At 43.7% G+C, this 17,623-nt stretch overlaps 1 protein-coding gene across 5 annotated transcripts in view; it reads left to right on the top strand.

Annotated features, from left to right (window-relative positions):
* The first annotated feature begins 5,338 nt into the window (after positions 1-5,338).
* Hecw2 (HECT, C2 and WW domain containing E3 ubiquitin protein ligase 2) overlaps positions 5,339-17,623 on the top strand; it is a 382,291-nt gene continuing 370,006 nt past the window's right edge. For 2 of the 5 annotated variants that reach the window (XM_031367488.1, XM_031367483.1), the window contains exon 1: positions 5,777-5,984. The gene's annotated coding sequence lies outside the window, so the exon portion shown is untranslated. Of the gene's footprint in view, positions 5,535-5,776; positions 5,985-6,050; positions 6,620-17,623 lie in introns of those variants that run through there. The other 3 variants (XM_031367485.1, XM_031367486.1, XM_031367484.1) reach the window with 3 other exon arrangements.

Raw genomic sequence — 17,623 nt, 5'->3', positions numbered from 1 at the left:
TTGCTCTCTTATAGAACCCAAGACTACCAGTTCAGGGACAGCACCACCCAAAATGGGCCCTCCCCCTATTGATCACTAGTTGAGAAAATGCCTTACAGCTGGATTTCATGGAGGCATTTCCTCACCTGAAGCTCCTTTCTCTGTGATAACTCCAGCCTGTGTCAAGTTGACACAAAACTAGCTAGTACAATTGACTCCTTGTCAACTTGACACACAATCACATCACTATTAAGCCTCAACCCTTACTTTCTTATTCATTCCCAAGATCTAAATTACTTTAAAAGTCCCACAGTCTTTACATATTAAAAGTTCAATCCCTTTAAAATATCCAATCTCTTTTAAAATTCAAAGTCTTTTTACAATTCAAAAAATCTCTTACCTGTGGGCTCCACTAAAATACTTTCTTCCTTCAGGAGGGAAAAATATCAGGGCACAGTCCCAATCAAAAGCAAAATCAAACTCTAATCATACAATATCTGGGATCCATTCATGATTTTCTAGGCTTCTCCAAGGGCTTGGGTCAATTCTCCAGCTTTGCCCTTTGTAGCACACACCTTGTCTTCTAGGCTCCAGTTGCCTGTCCTCCACTGCTACTGCTGCTCTTGGTGGTCATCTCATGGTACTGGCATCTCCAAAACACTACAACTAGGCTTCATCAATAGTCTCTCACAAGCTTTCTTCATTGTGCCAGCCTTCAAATCCTTTTCATGACCTCTTCAGTCCTGAACCATCAATTTCATCTGAGGCTGCACCTTCGCCAGTGGCCTTCCATGGCCTCTCACAGTGCCAGGCCTCAGCTGCTCTTCATGACCCCTTCGTGCCTTCAAAACCAGTACCACCTGGGTGACTCTTACACATTACCAAGTCCTGCTGCAGCACAAGGTACAACCTTGGCTATCTCTGGAACACAGCCTCTTTGTGCTCTCAGAAAACACTTCCCAGAAGATTTCACCTCAGTGATGCTGGTCTCTTCTTAATCACCCTAAATTTTTAGCTACAGCTAACCAGTATCAATAGTCCCAGTAATGCTAAGGTTTTGCTTTAGTAGTTCTGGTATCTTGTTAATTACGGCTGATTCTTCAGCCACAGCTAACTAAAATTATAGGATTTTCACAACTAAAATAGCAACGGTTCTGATGAGTCTTTAATCTTCCTTCTGAAATTTCACAAGCCAGGCCTTCATCTTCTGCACTGTTCTCAACATTATCTTCCAAGCTCCTTCAGAACATCCCACAGAGCTCTTAACATCCCAATAGCTCTTCTAGCTCCAAGTGCCAAGGTCCTTTCATAGTCCTCCCCAAAATATTGTCAGGTTGTTACAGGAATACCTGGCTATGCTGGTACCAATTTGTCTTAGTCAGAGTTTCTGTTCCTGCAAGCCAGTAAGTAATATCCCTCCATGCCCTCTGTATGAACTCCTGATTCCTGACCTGCTTGAGTTCCAGTCTTGACTTGCTTTGGTGATGAATAACAATGTAGAAGTGTAAGCCGAATAAGTCCTTTCCTCCCCAACTTGCTTCTTGGTCATGATGTTTGTGCAGGAATAGAAACTCTGACTAAAACAACTGGGCATGGTGTCATATACCTTTAATCATGGCACTTAGGAGGCAGCATCTCTGTGAGTTTGAGGCCAGCCTAGTTCCAGGGTAGCCAGTTCTACAAAGTGAGACACTATCTCAAAAAATAGAACACACACACACACACACACACACACACACACACAACACACACACACACACAGAGACAGAGAGACAGAGAGACAGAGAGATGCACACAGGCACACGTTCTAAATCTACTGTCAATATTTTGGATGAAGAGATAGATCAATGGTTAAGAATGACTACTGTTCTTTCAGAGGACCTAGGTTCAGTATCCAGGACCCAGAACAGAAAGCTCACAGCTTCCTATAACTCTAGTTCCAAGGCATATACTGTCCTCTGATATACTGTCCTCTGACTTCATGGGCACCTGCATATTCATGGTGTACACAAACTCACAAAGGCATGAAGATATACAAAACTCATGATGCATATAAACTCATGAAGGCACACAGACATACACACAAATTTTTTAAACAACAACCAAAAACTCCACAGTTGTCTTCTGACCTTCACACAAGTGCCATAATTCAACCTGCATGTGTAAATAGGTGCACATGTACACACACACACGTGCATGTTGTGCACACGCATCCACACAATGTTATTATATATGTGATTATATTTTTGGTAAAAATACATATAGGCATTTAAATGGCCCAATCCTTTAAATACAACTAATTTATTTTGTTGTTATAGTTGATATATCAACTGCTACATAAATAGATGGTCTAAGGCCATATTATGTTTAAATTATTAGTGTCTTTAATTTAAAACTTCCACTTTGAATGATACAATTATGTAGACAGAGGCAAAGTCAGGAACAGCTTAGTGGGACCTAAACATTACACAATTCAGAGCAATGTTTAAGAAAATAGGTATTGTAAATACAGGAGGAGTATTTTATTTAAATTTACAATGAACCTCAAATCACACATTTCAAAAACCTCACAATATTGTAAACTTATTTAATCTCCAATAGGCCTCTCTGATACTCTTTTCTTTATACTTTGGGATTATACTCGTGGGTTTCATTTTCAAGTGATCAAATTTGTTCCTATCTTCCAGTTTAGGAGTTTCTTTCCAATGCAAACACCACTACTGGGAACATCACATGCATTATTTGATTTAGTTTTTTTCTCTAAATTTGGAAAAGTGTGTGTACTTTCTTTGAGATGTAAAGAATGACAGCGACCACACCCATTTTACCGAAGTGAAGGAAGTTGACTTCCCTGCCGGCAGAGTCCTAAAAAACGCTCTCAAACTATTCAGTTCCGCCAGACGTGAGGAGAATTATGATGAAGGGAAGTGAGAATAAAGAGAGACGACTCTTGAATTAGTGTACCTGCACTGACTGGGGTGGATTATATGCAACAGAAACTCACCTTTCGTGGTTCTAAAAGTACCCAGTCCAAGATCAAGGGGCTAGCATGGCTGGGTTCTGTGGGTTGCAAACTGTTATGTAACCTTGGGCTTTTCCACTTTTGCTCCAGTTCCCAAGTAATGACTCGGAGGCTATAGGCTATATAAACGCCTAGGTCAAGCTAGGCTTATTCCGCAACTAGCTTGTAACTTACATTAACCAATTTATATTATTCTATGTCTGCCACATGGCTAGTTATGTCTCCTCAGTTTCATATGTCTAACTTCCTCTGAGACCAAGCAGGGAATCTTGTGGCGCCTGACTCTTCTTCAGGGTTTCTCTCTCTCTGCTGATGTCCTACTAGTCTACCCTTTCCTATAGGCCATAGGCTTTTTATTGACCGGTGATGCATCCACGCAGTAAACAAGAGATTATCCCTACACTGTTAGGTCTTATTTATTTTCATACGATAGAAAGAGGATAAGAGAGCTCTCCAGGGTCTCTGTTCCAGGATATTTTCCTGGTCTCACTTATTAGGGTGCTGCCTATGGCCCTATAACACTATTATATTAGGGCTAGGTTTCCTTTCTGAATTTTGAGGTTTCCTAACCAGTCACACCACAACATATTTCTTGAGATAAAAAAAATCTTAAGTTTTAAACTTTTATAAATGTATAGAACCACATGAGTATGTCTTTAGGGCTACCCCTGTGGGTCTGGGAGGCCTCTGCAGTTTAAACTTCTTGAAATATGCATGTGGGTGGATAAATTCCACATCCACATATCCACAGAAAACGGAGATAACGTAGGGTAATGAAAGGTTAGGACACTGTCATGTATGATGTTAAGGGCCATGCAAGTACTCTGAGAAAGTGACCATTAAATGCTGGAGTCATGCGAGATGGGGCAAGTAGTTCAATTAATAATAAAGGAAAACTTTTCAATGTTGAAGCCAGTTGACTAGTTTATGAGTTCTTTCTTGGAATGAATGGGACAAACAAAGGCTGAGACCCAGTCAGGGGCCTTATCATGGGAGGCCCACATTGAACGGTGATGCACAATCAGGGTTTGGAGTCTTATAATTTTAGTATAATTTTACTATAAACTTTGTCACCTCTGTCACTGTGTTTTATATATTGGAAGTTTTAGACAGTTGAGACTCCTTTCTAGGTCTAAGAAAACAAAACAACCCAGAGCACGCATATCGATCCTCTATTTGCTATTATACTCTTTAGTTAAAAGATAGGTTTGTGATAGTGGCTAATCAATATGGATGCTCAGTGTTGCAGGTGTGGACTCGATGGATCTAAACTGTATAAAGAGATTGGCTCGTGGCATCCCATGGGGTTCCTATTATAGATGAGACTAGCCCTAATACTGTCCATAGAAACTGGAATTGGACCTTTGGTTGGATGAGGTTCATCAACAATGCCTGTGATGACAGATCTAGGGACAAAGATATCAGAGCTTTTTTGTGACCCACGATAGAACATAAGTGAAGCTGACTTGAAATAAAAAGGGAGACCCTCCTTCCAGGGTCAGATACATCTTCTCCATCTCAACCTTTCAAAAGTTGGCTTTTGGCAAACTGCAGGGGTTCTTGTTGCCTGACTCTTATTTCCCAGATGTAGTTATACTAGTTTCAGTAGCTTTACACTTCCTGAATAGTCCCTAGAAAAGCCCCACACAAATGTTTGGACTAGTAAGTCCATCTATATAGCCCAACACTGTGGTCTAGACTATGATGGCTGGCTTGTCTTGGGGTCTGCCAGGATCCAGGACCCGCAAAGATTCATTGTGGGTGAGGGAGCTATATGAACCACTGTTTCTAGAAAGGTAGAGTTGGGAAGATATAGAATACTGAACACACACATTCAAAAAGCATGGGTATCGATTACTTGGGGTGAAGATGTTATTATTTTACTTCCTGCATAAGTATGGTTAAGCTATAAAAGTAAGTAACTCTTTTCCATTTTTTGATAGGCACCATTCACAGTCATATCAGCATTACACATTTTCTCCCCTAAAATAAGACTAACTCTAAGAAGATGCTTCCGAAGAAATACATGGAAAGCGCCAAGTAATCTATACAGCAAAATTTAGTTTTTAGAGTCTTGTCTACGTCACATGCGATTTTAATAACACATTTTTCATCTTCACCACACCCCGTGTAGGTGACATATGTGTTACTGTCTTGTACAGAGAGGGAAACCGAGGCATGACACCCTCGATTCAAGCTTTCCGATGGGATTTAGGAACAGGCTTGTCTGCATGACCTCAGCGGGTCCCCTTCATCCTTCGCGGCGCCTATAGGAATGCTGGTGTCCTTCGCTCGCTAGGCAGCCTAACTCGTCCTCCGCCCAGCCCCACCCGCCCAGCTCTGGAGCGCCGTCCCCAGGGAGGTCCCGCGGGCCCGGGTCTGGCGGCTTCTCCCCGGCTCTGCTCAGTCAAGCTCCAGGGTACCCGACGTGCAGGCGGCCCCCTGCCCAGCTCCCCCAGCGCGGTGCGGGCAGATGCTGTCCCGGCGTCTAGCGGACAAGGTGGCGGCGGCGGCGGCGGCGGCGCGGCTGGAGGTGAGCGGGCCGGGGACCCGAGGCGATGCGGGGGAGGAGGCGACGGTGAGGGAGAGACGCGGGCGGCTGGCTGCGCGGCTCGCGGGCGACGCCTGGAGAGCGATCGGAACGGGCGCCTGGGGCCCCCAGCGCGGGGAGACATGGCTCCGCGCGTCCCCGCCGCCGCCGCCGCCGCCGCTGACTCGACACAATCGGCGGGTCGCGCGGCGTAACCGCGGGTGGGCGGCGGCACGGAGCCGCCTCGGGAGCGCCGAGGGTCGCGGCGTGCGAGCATGCCGGCTCAGAGGCGAGCCGGGGACGGCCGCTGAGAAGCTCGCCCGCCCGGGACGCAGGGTGGGCTCTGGGACGCGCGGCCGCCCGCCTTCCCCGCGGCGCGCGCTGGCGGCTCGCGGCGACTGCGGGGCGCGCTCCCGCCTCGGTCGGGTCCCCACCCGCAGCCCGCCTGCCCAGGTGAGTGCGCGGCCCGCGGCCCGCGCCCGCGCCGCAGGTAGCGGGCGGTGGCTTTGTCTCGCTCCCTTGCGCCGTGGCGCGGTCATGCATTTGACATTCTGCCCCTGAAGCGCCAGGGACAGGCGCCGGACGCGCCGGCTGCCGATTCGGTGATCCCCGGGAACTGGGACTTGGGGGCTCGCGTGAGCATCACTCGTGGGAGAGGAGGAGGCTTCGTTTGCTTTCTGTTTGGAATGTGCGGTGAGCATCCTCTGCCGGAGCTTGGGGCCTGGAGCAAACCCGGGCTGCAGATTTAGACGTAGACGTTTGGGAGGACGTGCAGCTGCAGAGGTCTGGCTTCTCATGCCTGGTCTTCTCCGTTAGCGGTGCTCAGCTGCCTTTCGTTTCTTATGATTAATTTTAGGAACACCGTCACAGGCAGTTATTTCTTTGAGAGTCGGAAGTCTTTGGAGTCAGCACAGAGAGCTCACGAGGAGAGTTATAAGGGTTCGGTCAATAGTAAACTTGGAAAAAGGACAGCGTCGGTGATATTATGGAGAGAGGTGGACAAGAGGCAAACTTCACCGCGGCCTTTTAGCCTTTGTGGATATGATTTCTGCTTTGCTCTGCTAGAGTCATGCAAACTCGGAGTTCTTGTATGTATGCCTTTGCCAAAGTATAAAACTTATTTTTTCCCTTTTCTTGAATTTTTTTTTTTTTGTATTTTGTCATTTAGAAGAAAAATAGAGTAACCAGTAGTGTTTTATTAGGAATCGTAAAAATTTGGTATATTTGTTTGCCTTGTAAATATGATTTTCTTTTTACTGCTTCTATTCCCTGAAGGGCTCATTTCTTCTATTGCCTAGAGAGTCAGTCAGCCTCTCGCTCTCCCTCTCCCCCTCCCCCCAACAGATGGCTTCATGTGCCAAGAGGTTATCTCTAAAATGTTACTCCCATTACTTACAAACAAAGCAGGCTTAGTTCCGAAGTTTGTGTGTGCAGTCATGAGAACAAGAGGCCTAATCGGATAGGGATATTATTAATGGTGTAAGATCTGGATCGTGCTAATCTGTTTGGTCATCAGAAGATTCCTGCAGAGATTGTTTATATAGTGTGGGACAGATGGTGTCCCTAGCAGACAAGAGAAGCCGGGCAGAAAGGGGCATTGTACTCTTTATTATTGGGAGGTGGAACAGAGTGGGTGAAAGGCGAGAAAGACATAATTTCGACCTCTTAAAGGAGACGTTTGTTATACAGCAGCCCAAACCATTTCTTTCTCTTTAACGTTTAAAACCTTGTCATTGAATTGTTTGTTGTATTTCTACTTTGGCTATGGTAAGACAGTTTAAACAGTTACGGCCATGCAGATGCCTTTGAACGTAAAAGTATCTTGCCACTTTTTGGGAAAAATAGTCCCACTTCTCTTGGCTCTTGCATGTATTTGGCACCTCGGACTCGTAATGTTTCCCAGCGAAAAGGACTTCCGTTTCATCTGCATCAGTTTGAATTTGTTTCTTCCCTACCTCCACGCCAGGTGGTCTAGCACAGTGCCCAAACTCTCATCTATGGCTGTTCCTCTACTTCCATGATGATTAACCTGCCCTAGACACTGGCTTTCTCTATGGTCCTGTCACAGGTTGGGGTGCCGCTTGGGAGGAGGTCTTTGTTAAGCACTGTGATGTCAGTGAGGAACTTGAAGTTATCTTGAACAGTTGATAATCTGGCTGTAGGTTTTCTGCTTCTATTGCTATTGGATATTTTGTGCTCTAGATTGCAACTTGATTTAGAAAAAGAAATCAGTTTTCTTTTGTCATGAATGTGAGGGAAAATATTGTAGTAAAGTGATACTTACCAGCCACAAGACTAAACTTAGTGATCAAATTGTTTCATTATGTTGAACAAGAGGCTGGAACCCAACTCTAAAGCACTTAGGCAGTGTGCCCTGAAGAGGAAAACATTCACTCTTACTCTTTTGAGACTTTTACACCACTGACCTTAGCAAATGAAAAAGAAATCCAAGCAAGTTGTTATTCTAGTTGAGGACAGATACCATGGCTTTCCTTCTTGGAGACTGTGTTTTGGAGGAGAGATGGCTTTTTGGCTTTGCCTGGTGTTGAGTGTACTTGGTCGTCGATGCAATGATCGGATTCTTTAAATCCTTGCTATTAAGCCTGTGTGTCCTCATGTGGTGGTCGTTTCTGTCATGAATTGCTTCTTTAGAAAGAAAATACGCTTGTGGCTTGGGACTTGGTCTGGGCTTGGCCTGGCTTGTGGTGCTCAGTGGTGAGCGGCTGCCTGTTTCCTGGGAAATGGAGGAGGTGGTGGGGACCTCTCCTAGTGTTGGACCAGGGTTAGCAGTGAAGGTGCTTTGTTGCTATCAGGGCTGGGCATGAAGTTTAGCTGCTATTGCAGGGGCAGGGTTGCTTCTTCAGGCTCAGGAAACTGTATTAGGATGTGAATGTTGTGAAGGAGAGGCTAGAGGGGTAACCAGACCTTCTGATTTGCCTGTCATGGTGCCAGTTTGTCACTACAAACTTTTAAAAGTGTCATTATGTGATCACTCTTGACATTAAGGAGTCTTGGTTATATAAGAGCAGCCCTCTCTTGACTCCAGCTTCCTCTTTCTTTTTTTTCTGTCTCTTCTTTGTTTGAGGCAGTGTCTTATTATGTAGCCTAGGCTAGCCTTGAATTCAAGATCCTTTTGCTTTATCCCCACAGGTGTGCACCACTGTGCTTAGCTGACACCACATTTCCAGTCTTGCTCAATGACATTTAATTCTTTTATTTCTTATATTTTTGGTTCTGAGCCTAGCCTTTAAAGGCTGAGCCATCTCTCCTGCCCAGTTCTTTTATTTCTTAAATATACAGTAAGAAAATAAGAAAATATTTGAATCTGAAAATATATATAAGGGAAAAGACACAGTAGGGACGGTAAAAGAGCTTGGTCTGTTTACGTCTGTCAAGAGAAGCTGTGTTCAGTCACAAAGTGTCTGCCATGGCTCTAAGGCCACATTACTGTCTTCAAGACAACAGAAATTACCTCTTGTCCCTTATTCAAGAGTGACACAAATTAGGATGACCCGTGATTGGGGAGGACAGTTTGCACCAAAACTTGCTTGTAAACTGAATGTTTACACGGCGCTCACACACATGAATGCCTGTTTCACCATCTAATGGGAGACACAGTTCTCGGGTATTTACAGAGAGTCCGGAACACTAATGCTTCTGTATGGTCTTGACTCCACATTCTCGTAGTTTGGACAAGAAGACAAATAGGAGAGCTTTTGTTTTCTGTACTCTCTCCTGTCTCCAGTTGGATTTTGGCCTCAGCTTTTCACAGGGAGCACTTCAGAAAATATTTGGTGCGTCTACACACTCTGTGGAATTTTATTGTACAGGCAACTTGATGAGGGTTTGGGCTTTGTATATATGAAGCTTGCGGTGACTGCTTCTATGACTTTTGCTAAAAGACGTGTCTGTAATAGTTCACTCGCAGTGCTGGCCAGTCGGTATTAATTATGGTTGTTCCCTTCCCAATATGCAGTCTAGCAAAGCTCTCAAGAGCTTGGTCAGCATTTATTTATCTCCTTTGTAAATAGGATGACAAAATAGGTTTTTGTTGTCGGTTTTTTTATTTTTATTTTTATTTATTTATTTATTTATTTATTTATTTATTTATTTATTTTTTGCCAAAGACATCTTTGAGAGTAAAATGTGGAATGAACCGGGAGGAACAACCAAGCCAAGCAAGTGGACTAGGCTAGATCCCTAAGTTATATTTCTTGGTGCTATGATCAAATATCTGACTTTAGGAAGGAGGGGTTAATTAGGTTTATAGTTAAAGGGAACGTGGATGGTTAGAGTGTGTCCACAGCCAGCATGCAGAGAGTGATGAATATTTCTGTTTGTTTGGCTTTCCATTCATATTTAGTCTGGGACCTCAGCCCATGAAGTTGTTCATCTATATTTAGGGTGAATTTTTCCATATCATTTAAGCCTGCCTAGAAACTCACTCCCAGAAGTGACCTGAGACTCATTTCCATGGTGATTTGATTTAAAATCCCAGTAAGTTTACAGTCAAGATTAAACATCACACCAGGAAACTAGCATCAACGGTCATCCTAATTATGATCCTAATCATGAACTTGGGGAGCTGGAGAGATAGATGCCTCAGCAGTTATGATTGCTTACTGTTCTTGAAGATGACCTGAATTTGGTCCCCAACACCCAGTCAGGTGGCTCACAATTAGTTCCAGGGGCTGCAACATCATCTTCAGGTCTTCACAGGTAAATTTACACACACATACACTGTTTATGATACACACAAACCCAGGCAAACACACATATGTACACATGCATAAAAAGAATAACTAAATCTTAAGGAATCATGAACTTGGGTCTTTTATGTGGCATTGATTGGCCTAGAACTAGAGGCCTTCCAAGTGCTAGGATTACAGGCATACAATTCCACACCTGCATTTCAGATTGCTAGATTTTATATTAAGAAAATTCACATGATGGAAAAATATCCTTAGGTTCTTCTGGGTTTGTTCAGCTTTGCATGTTTATGTGTGTGCTTGCATATATTGGCATAATATCTATAGCTAAATGTCTGTTGTGTGGATAAAGCAAACCTAAGAAGGTGTGGTCATTAGAAAATTGCATACTTTATCTCTTTCATGGCTTGGCTTTTAAACTGATTCTCTGAATCTAGTCTCTCCAAACTTTAAATCAACTCTTGATCTTGTCTGGTTTTAATACCATTTGTAGGTATAATGTTTTTGCTTAAACTTTCGACAGTTTATGATTTTTCTGTTTAAGTATTAAAGAAATATCCATAGGCCGATTGGTGGTTACAAAAAGAAAAGAATTTCATTTGCTCATTTACTCATAAAACTGGGTTTTTATGAGTTAGTGTCTGATCTTGGTGCTGGCTGTATACCAGTGAGTCAAATAACAAATGCTAACGATGTGGAGGTTTCATCTTATTGAGACAGATTGTAAGTCAAATAGAAAACTATGCAGCATGGTAGAACAGGGCAAATGTAGTAGAGTATGGAGAAAGTGACATCATACAGAGACTTAATGGGAGGCAGAAGAAGATATGTGTATGTGCATGTGCATGTGTATATGTATATGTATATATACATACACACACATACACATACATACTCACACATACAGAGGAGAGAATTGCAGGTGGAAGGAACAGTCAGTGCAGATGTCTGGTCTGTAGGGTAGGATATGTTCAGATGTGTTCAGAAATCGACAAGGAGACTAGTATTGATGCATTGTAGGTACACAGGAGATGCAGGGAGGGATCAGCAATGAGGTCAGAGGAATGACATGGAGTGGTAGAGCTTGTGTAGGGCCTCGAGATAGGAGAGTAATTATGACTTCAGCAGGAATTCTATTTTCTTTAAAAAAAAAAAAACCCCTTTTTAGCATTTATTTTTATTGTATGTGTATGGATCTTTTGCCTGCACGTGTGTCAGTGCATTACATTCATGCTGTGCCTTTAAAGGCCATAAGAGGGGATCAGATCCCCTAGGACTACAGTTAGATATGGTTGTGAGACACCATCTGCATCCTGGGAATAGGACCCGAGTCCTCTGGAAGATCAACTAGTGTTTTTAACTGTGGAGCCATCTATCTCTCCAGTCCCCTATTATATTTTTGTAAAACTCATCATATAAAGATTGCATTTGTTATCCAAAGACAGTATATATAGCTGTGTTTGTTAAGGTCTACTTCATGTTTAATGTGTTTTCTATATAATTTGTTTAGTTTTTACTTGTTAAAGTATGCTTTGCTATCGCTCTCTGCCCCGCTTCCATGTGTGTATATAGCTAAGACTTCATGCATGTTAGGTAAGCAGTCTACCACTGAGTTGTATTCCAAGTCCCCGAGATTGCTATTATCAAGTTGTATTTCTGTTTCATAAAATTTGACCAGTCGTTTAAGAATAGTCCATAGAAGTATAGCCATAGTGATAAAAAGGTAGGTTGAACATATCCAACTTGAACTCTGAAGTGCTTTAAATATAAAATATTTTGAGCACGACATGATTATTCAAGTGGAAAGTTCTAACCATGAGGCGGTGTTCAGCCTGTAGTGATATAAATGCCATGGTCCAGTGTTCCATCAGCAGGTGTAAGAAACCAAATCTCAATGGAAATATAAAACATGAGTTCATGCATTAAACAAAGGTATCTGTGTAGTGCGTAAGCAAATATGATAAACTGAAAGTATTTATTTAACCGGGTTCATCATCCACTCATTCTTACTGGAAGCAAATCCTTAATAAAGCTTGTTTACAAAAATTGCTCCCAACAGTGGCATGAAGCCATGGATGTTTTTGTGTCGTTTTCAAACAAAGCACAGTGGCTTCTCTGTCACACCACTCAAGTTTTCCAGGACAGGCACATAATAAAGCTTCTCTTACGAATTTCGTTATGTTATCTTGCTAAGGGCAGGTAAGAGACCATCACTCTACCAGTCTCATTAAAGTGCGTCTGTGGCAGAAAACCAGTATGGAGCTCTCATTGAAGAGACTTGGACCCTCAGCTGGAAAGTTAAAGACTGACATTCTCCTTAGAAGCTAGAGTTTTCTTTTCTTTTTTTCTTTTAGATATTTTCTTTATTTACATGTAAATTTCTCCATTCCCAGTTTCCCCTCCAAAAAACAAAGAAACAAACAAAAACAACAAAAACAAACCCCTGTTGCCTCCCACTTCCCCATGCCTGCCACCCCGCCCTCTCCCACTTTCTGGCCCTGGCATTCCCCCACACTGGGGCACAGAACCTTCACAGCTGAGGTCCTCTCCTCCTATTGATGATTGAATTTGCAGTCCTCTACTATACACATGCTGCCTGAACAATCAGACCCCTCCATGTGCAGTCTTTGGTTGGTGGTTGAGACCCTGGGAGCTCTGAGGGTACTAGTTAGTTCATATTGTTGTTCGTCCTAAGGGGCTGCAAACCCCTCAGCTCCATTGGTCCTTTCTCTAACTCCTTCACTGGGGACCCTGTACTCAGTTCGATGGATGGCTGTGAGCCTCTACATCTGTGTTAGTCAGAGTTTTCAATGACATTTCTTTGTGAAGTGATGTGGTTGGCTGCTGTGTCAGCTCGCTGGACCAGAGTGAGAAAGAGTGATTACAGTCAAGCCCAGGATAGCAGATGCATTTGCTCTGAGGTTGGGTGAAATACTCCTGTCATGCGGAGAATGAATCAGCTTTTGGCATGAGTTCAGGGAGGAGTGCTTGGTGATGCCTGGTTTATTTATCCCTGGAAACTTGTGCTCTTAGGTACCTTTGAGTTAGCTACCACTTATGAGATTAGAAAAGATGCTTTGGAGGAGAATGGTACAGTGGTGGGTTAGACACACAGAAGAATGTGCTAGCTTTAAGAGTGCTCTCCCTTTCCCTCTCCCTCTCCCTCCTGCATCTCCTCTCTCTCTCTCTCTCTCTCTCTCTCTCTCTCTCTCTCTCTCTCTCTCTCTCTCTCTCTCTCTCTCTCTCTCTGTCTCTCTGTACACCATGGTGTACACATGTGGAAGTTAGTGGACAACCTCATGGAGTGAGTTCTCTCCTTCTCCTTCCTGTGGATCCCAGAGAACAACCTCAGGGTGGCCAACACCTTTACATCTTTATCTTCTGATCTGTCTTGGTGGCTGAGGAATGTGAAGGCTTTGTGACAGCATGGTAGCCACAAGCCAACCATGCGCTACCAGTTTTCAAAGGAGCATGCAGCATGTTTTGATCTTGAGGAGATGCTGAAACAAAGCATCGAGATTATGGTTCCCCGCAAGATGGTGGTGCCTGAACTTACGATGCACCCTGTAACCAATGGGGAAGGAGTCTGGATAGCTCTTCATGCTGAAGTATACTGGCTGAATAGGGGATGGGCGTGTGTATGATACTTTACCTGCAGAGTATGATTCGTGTTTAAGAAAGCCTTCATCATGGTGAGCTGAGAACTGGCTCCTGTTCTATCGAGTGGCTTATCTCAGTACTATAATTTTCTCACAGGAAACCATGCCAAGGATAGGAGAAGAAGGAGAATGTACTAAAACAATACATCACAAGTTTTCATGTGAATTAATTTGCTAGTTAACTAATTTGTTGTGTGTAGTTTTAAAAACACATTGCCGCCTTTGCTCTGGAGCTGTTGTCTGAGCTCTGGCCACTCCTGGCTCCCTTTTGTTCCACCTGGTTTTGCCCAGGATGGGTCACAACCAGTCCATTCCTGGCTTCTTTTTCCACCAACCTTTGTTCCTGGAGGAGCCATGTTATCAGCTCACTCCGGAGACCCTTGAATCTGAGGATAGAAAACACGCGGCTCTTTAGAACTTGCCTCTAGGCACTGCTGGGCGCAGATACCTCCTGCCTGGAAATATGTGCCCTTATCAATGTATTATGTCTGCCTCTTCCTCCGCCCTAAACTTAGTGACTTGTGTCAGCTAGCTCCCGCCAACATCCTTGGCCCCTTCAGAGGCTGCAGGCCCTGGGTACCCCAAGATCTTACATGACTGCTTTCTTCTTGTTCCAAAGCATGGCAGAAAAGCCCCACTCTCTTTCCCTGTGTCTCCTCTTCCTCTTGGGACCCAAAAGTCCCACCTATACCTTCCATTCAGCAATTGGCCCTTGCCTTCTTTACTGACAAGTCAAGAACTATTTGGCAAACTAGACCTTAGTGACAGAACCTCCCCTTACAGTTAATCAGTTAATTAACGAAGGTCCACAATGACCTCAAAAGGTCAGTTAAGTCATCTTTTCAGACATTGATAGCCTTTCAAGTACTACACAGTATTTTTCAGCTGGAAAATTCACTGGGAGGCTAGGTGCTCAAAAAACCAGAATGCAGAACTGGCAGATTGTGGGAATAAAAGACAAAGGAAAGGATATTTGATATTTGAGAGCAGGGAGAGAGCTGTGGTGGGAGGAACCCTGGCAGTGAATTCCTAGTTGGGAAGGGATGCCGCGCAGGTGGAAGCTGGGGAGTGTGGTGAGTGAACAGGACCTTTCCCATGCTTTTGCCAGAGAAATGGACCTTATGCCAAGTGTTTCCGGACCTGGTCTGTGCTGTCCTTGGCCTTACCTACAAATGGTGGATGATCACCAATAGTCTTGCTACTGGGTTTTCTCTGTGTATGCCTCCCCTCGATCTCCCTTCATTCTTGTCTGTCACGTCCCTCCCCCTCTTCCTCTGTTAAGCCTGGAGTTGGCATCTTTAAGCTAGAACAGACTCTCCAAGCTCATAGCCTGTGCTGCCAAGCTTGGATGGTGCTGTCCAGGATGAGGCAGCAAAGGAGCTGCTAGGAAGGGCAGCTGTGTACTTTCCCCAGCTTACCTACTCCAGCCAACAGCTAAAGCACATGCTCATATTTAACCCCCATCTTTAGGAAGGTGTTGCAGGAAATATTAAAAAAAAAATGCCAACCTGTTATTATCTCGTGGAGACTCTCTGGCCTGGAGCTCCTGAAATGTCTCCATCCTCTCACTAAGTTCCCACTGGTGGGTCATTACCACGCCCATGCTTCAACCATCCCAACCCCCCCCCCCCCCACACACGCATGGCCTTTGTGGTGCACATCTGGCAAATGCTCTCTTTGCCACTGTACCTTTCTCTCTTGATCCCAGACAAGCCATCACATGAAGGAAAACACAACACAAACTTAGTTCAGAAACAATGGTAACTCAATCACTGGATACAACTAAAATACTACCTTGTAAGTCTTATTAAATCTAAATCCTCCGGTGACAAATCCTGACGGATCTGCCATTGAAGCCTGGAGACACTAGTAATTACATCTTGTCCTCAGGCTATCTCTGCCCAAAAGGACCTAACTCTCCCCTGCTTTCTCTCTTCCTCTGTCCAACCTGGAAGTCCCTCCTACTTGCTCAGTGATTGGCTCCTTTATTCATTAGGGGATTGGTTCACAAGAACAGCACAAGGCCCATCCATGACAGGAAAGTATATTTCCTTTCTGCCCTCTTTGGACTTTAGTAAACATGGAGTGTTTGCCCTTGGTCTAATAATTAATTCTAGTGATGATCATTATTTAATGCTATGGAAAACCTATTTTTCTTCATTGCACAAATGTTGATACTCTGTGCTAGGCTCTGTGCTATGTGGGAAATAGGCACTAGAGATGAGAATAAGCAGACATACATTCATAAGGCACATGTGACGAGAGGGTTAACATTCACTCAAGCTATTCTTTGTATATGGTTACTGTTATACGAACTGAGTTATAAGAACTTTTGAATATATATTTGAAATATTCTATAAGTAAAAGAAGAAAACCAGATGGCAGTGTGTTGGGGGGTTTGGAGAGTGGTTTTGGCAGAGGATAAAGCACAGCGGAGACCTCTGAGATGGAGTGGCTGGGTCAACCTGGAATGTTATTCATCACCCACCTGCATGAGAAGGGGGAGGACAGCTTGTACAGGTTTCAGAGGGGAAACAAAGAGTTAATAACGGAAAGAAAATGAGACTTGTGAGAGCTGAGAACCAGGGACGCCAAAGCCAGCAGAGCGCCCCATCCAGGAGCTAGCAGGCTTTTCCTTGTGTTTATAAGGAGACTTCCACACATCCACAGCCTTTCCACCACATTTGAGGAGTGACTGGAGTGACTCAGGTATTGCTGTTGTGTTAGACGACAACTAGAATTTTTGTCTGGCAGTTGAGGAGAATCTGGAAAAGGCCCAAGAGACAAACTGTTAAGACTTTCTGCAAAGAAAAACGCCTCACGCATGGTTGTTAAGGGTGCTCACCTGGCTCTTTGGAGATTGGTCCTTAACACAGGGCTCTAATTGGCTCTTCTTCTAGCCAATCAATAACCCAGATTCAGTTCTTGCTCAGTTCACACCCATCAATTCTACCTACTCTTGTGTCTCCAGTCGTCTTTTGATATACAATTGAAAAATAATGGTTTTCATTATGCCCCCATTCTGGACAGCTCACTCTCGCAAAGACATTTCTAGAAGGTAAAGTAGCCTCTTACGTCAGTGATTGACAGTAAGGGTGGGAACGAGGTATCCATATCTCATGAGACGGGTGGACAGCAGTGACTTTACTTAGACATTTTCTTCTTTGATACTGATATTTTAACCTTCTTTCCATTGCTATTATTTATTTATTTGAAATGAAGATATGGTCATTTTGGTGTTTGGAGAGTTGTATCCCATTAGTCTTTTGCTGTTCAGATTTGTAATCATTGTGAACATATGAAAGTATGGCCAGACTGTATAATGCCCAGTTTTGATCACATAGAAAATATGCAATAGACAATGTATAATAGCTGAAGGTACCTTTATAAGAGGCAACTACTTATAGAAATCAGATGTTAAATTGGTACAGAATACTAAAAGGTGAACATTTTTGTATTTTAAAAACGACAGGATATGACTTGGAGGTCTAATTCACATATGTAACATTCTCTCTTTTTTTATTATTTTCTTTATTTACATGTCATATGGTATCTCCTTTCTCAGTTTCCCCTCCAAAAAAAAGAAAAAAAGAAAAAAAAGATTCTGTTCCTCCCCCCTCTCCCTGCTCAACAATCCACCCTCTCCCGCTTCTTGCCCCTGGCATTCCCCTACACTGGGGCATAGAACATTCACAGGACCAAGGGCCTCTCCTCCCATTGATGA

This window comes from Mastomys coucha, unplaced genomic scaffold (genome assembly GCF_008632895.1).
Source record: "Mastomys coucha isolate ucsf_1 unplaced genomic scaffold, UCSF_Mcou_1 pScaffold14, whole genome shotgun sequence".
NCBI lineage: Eukaryota > Metazoa > Chordata > Mammalia > Rodentia > Muridae > Mastomys > Mastomys coucha.
Note: the sequence above shows the minus strand (reverse complement) of the source record. Positions and strands in the feature narration are given on the sequence as shown.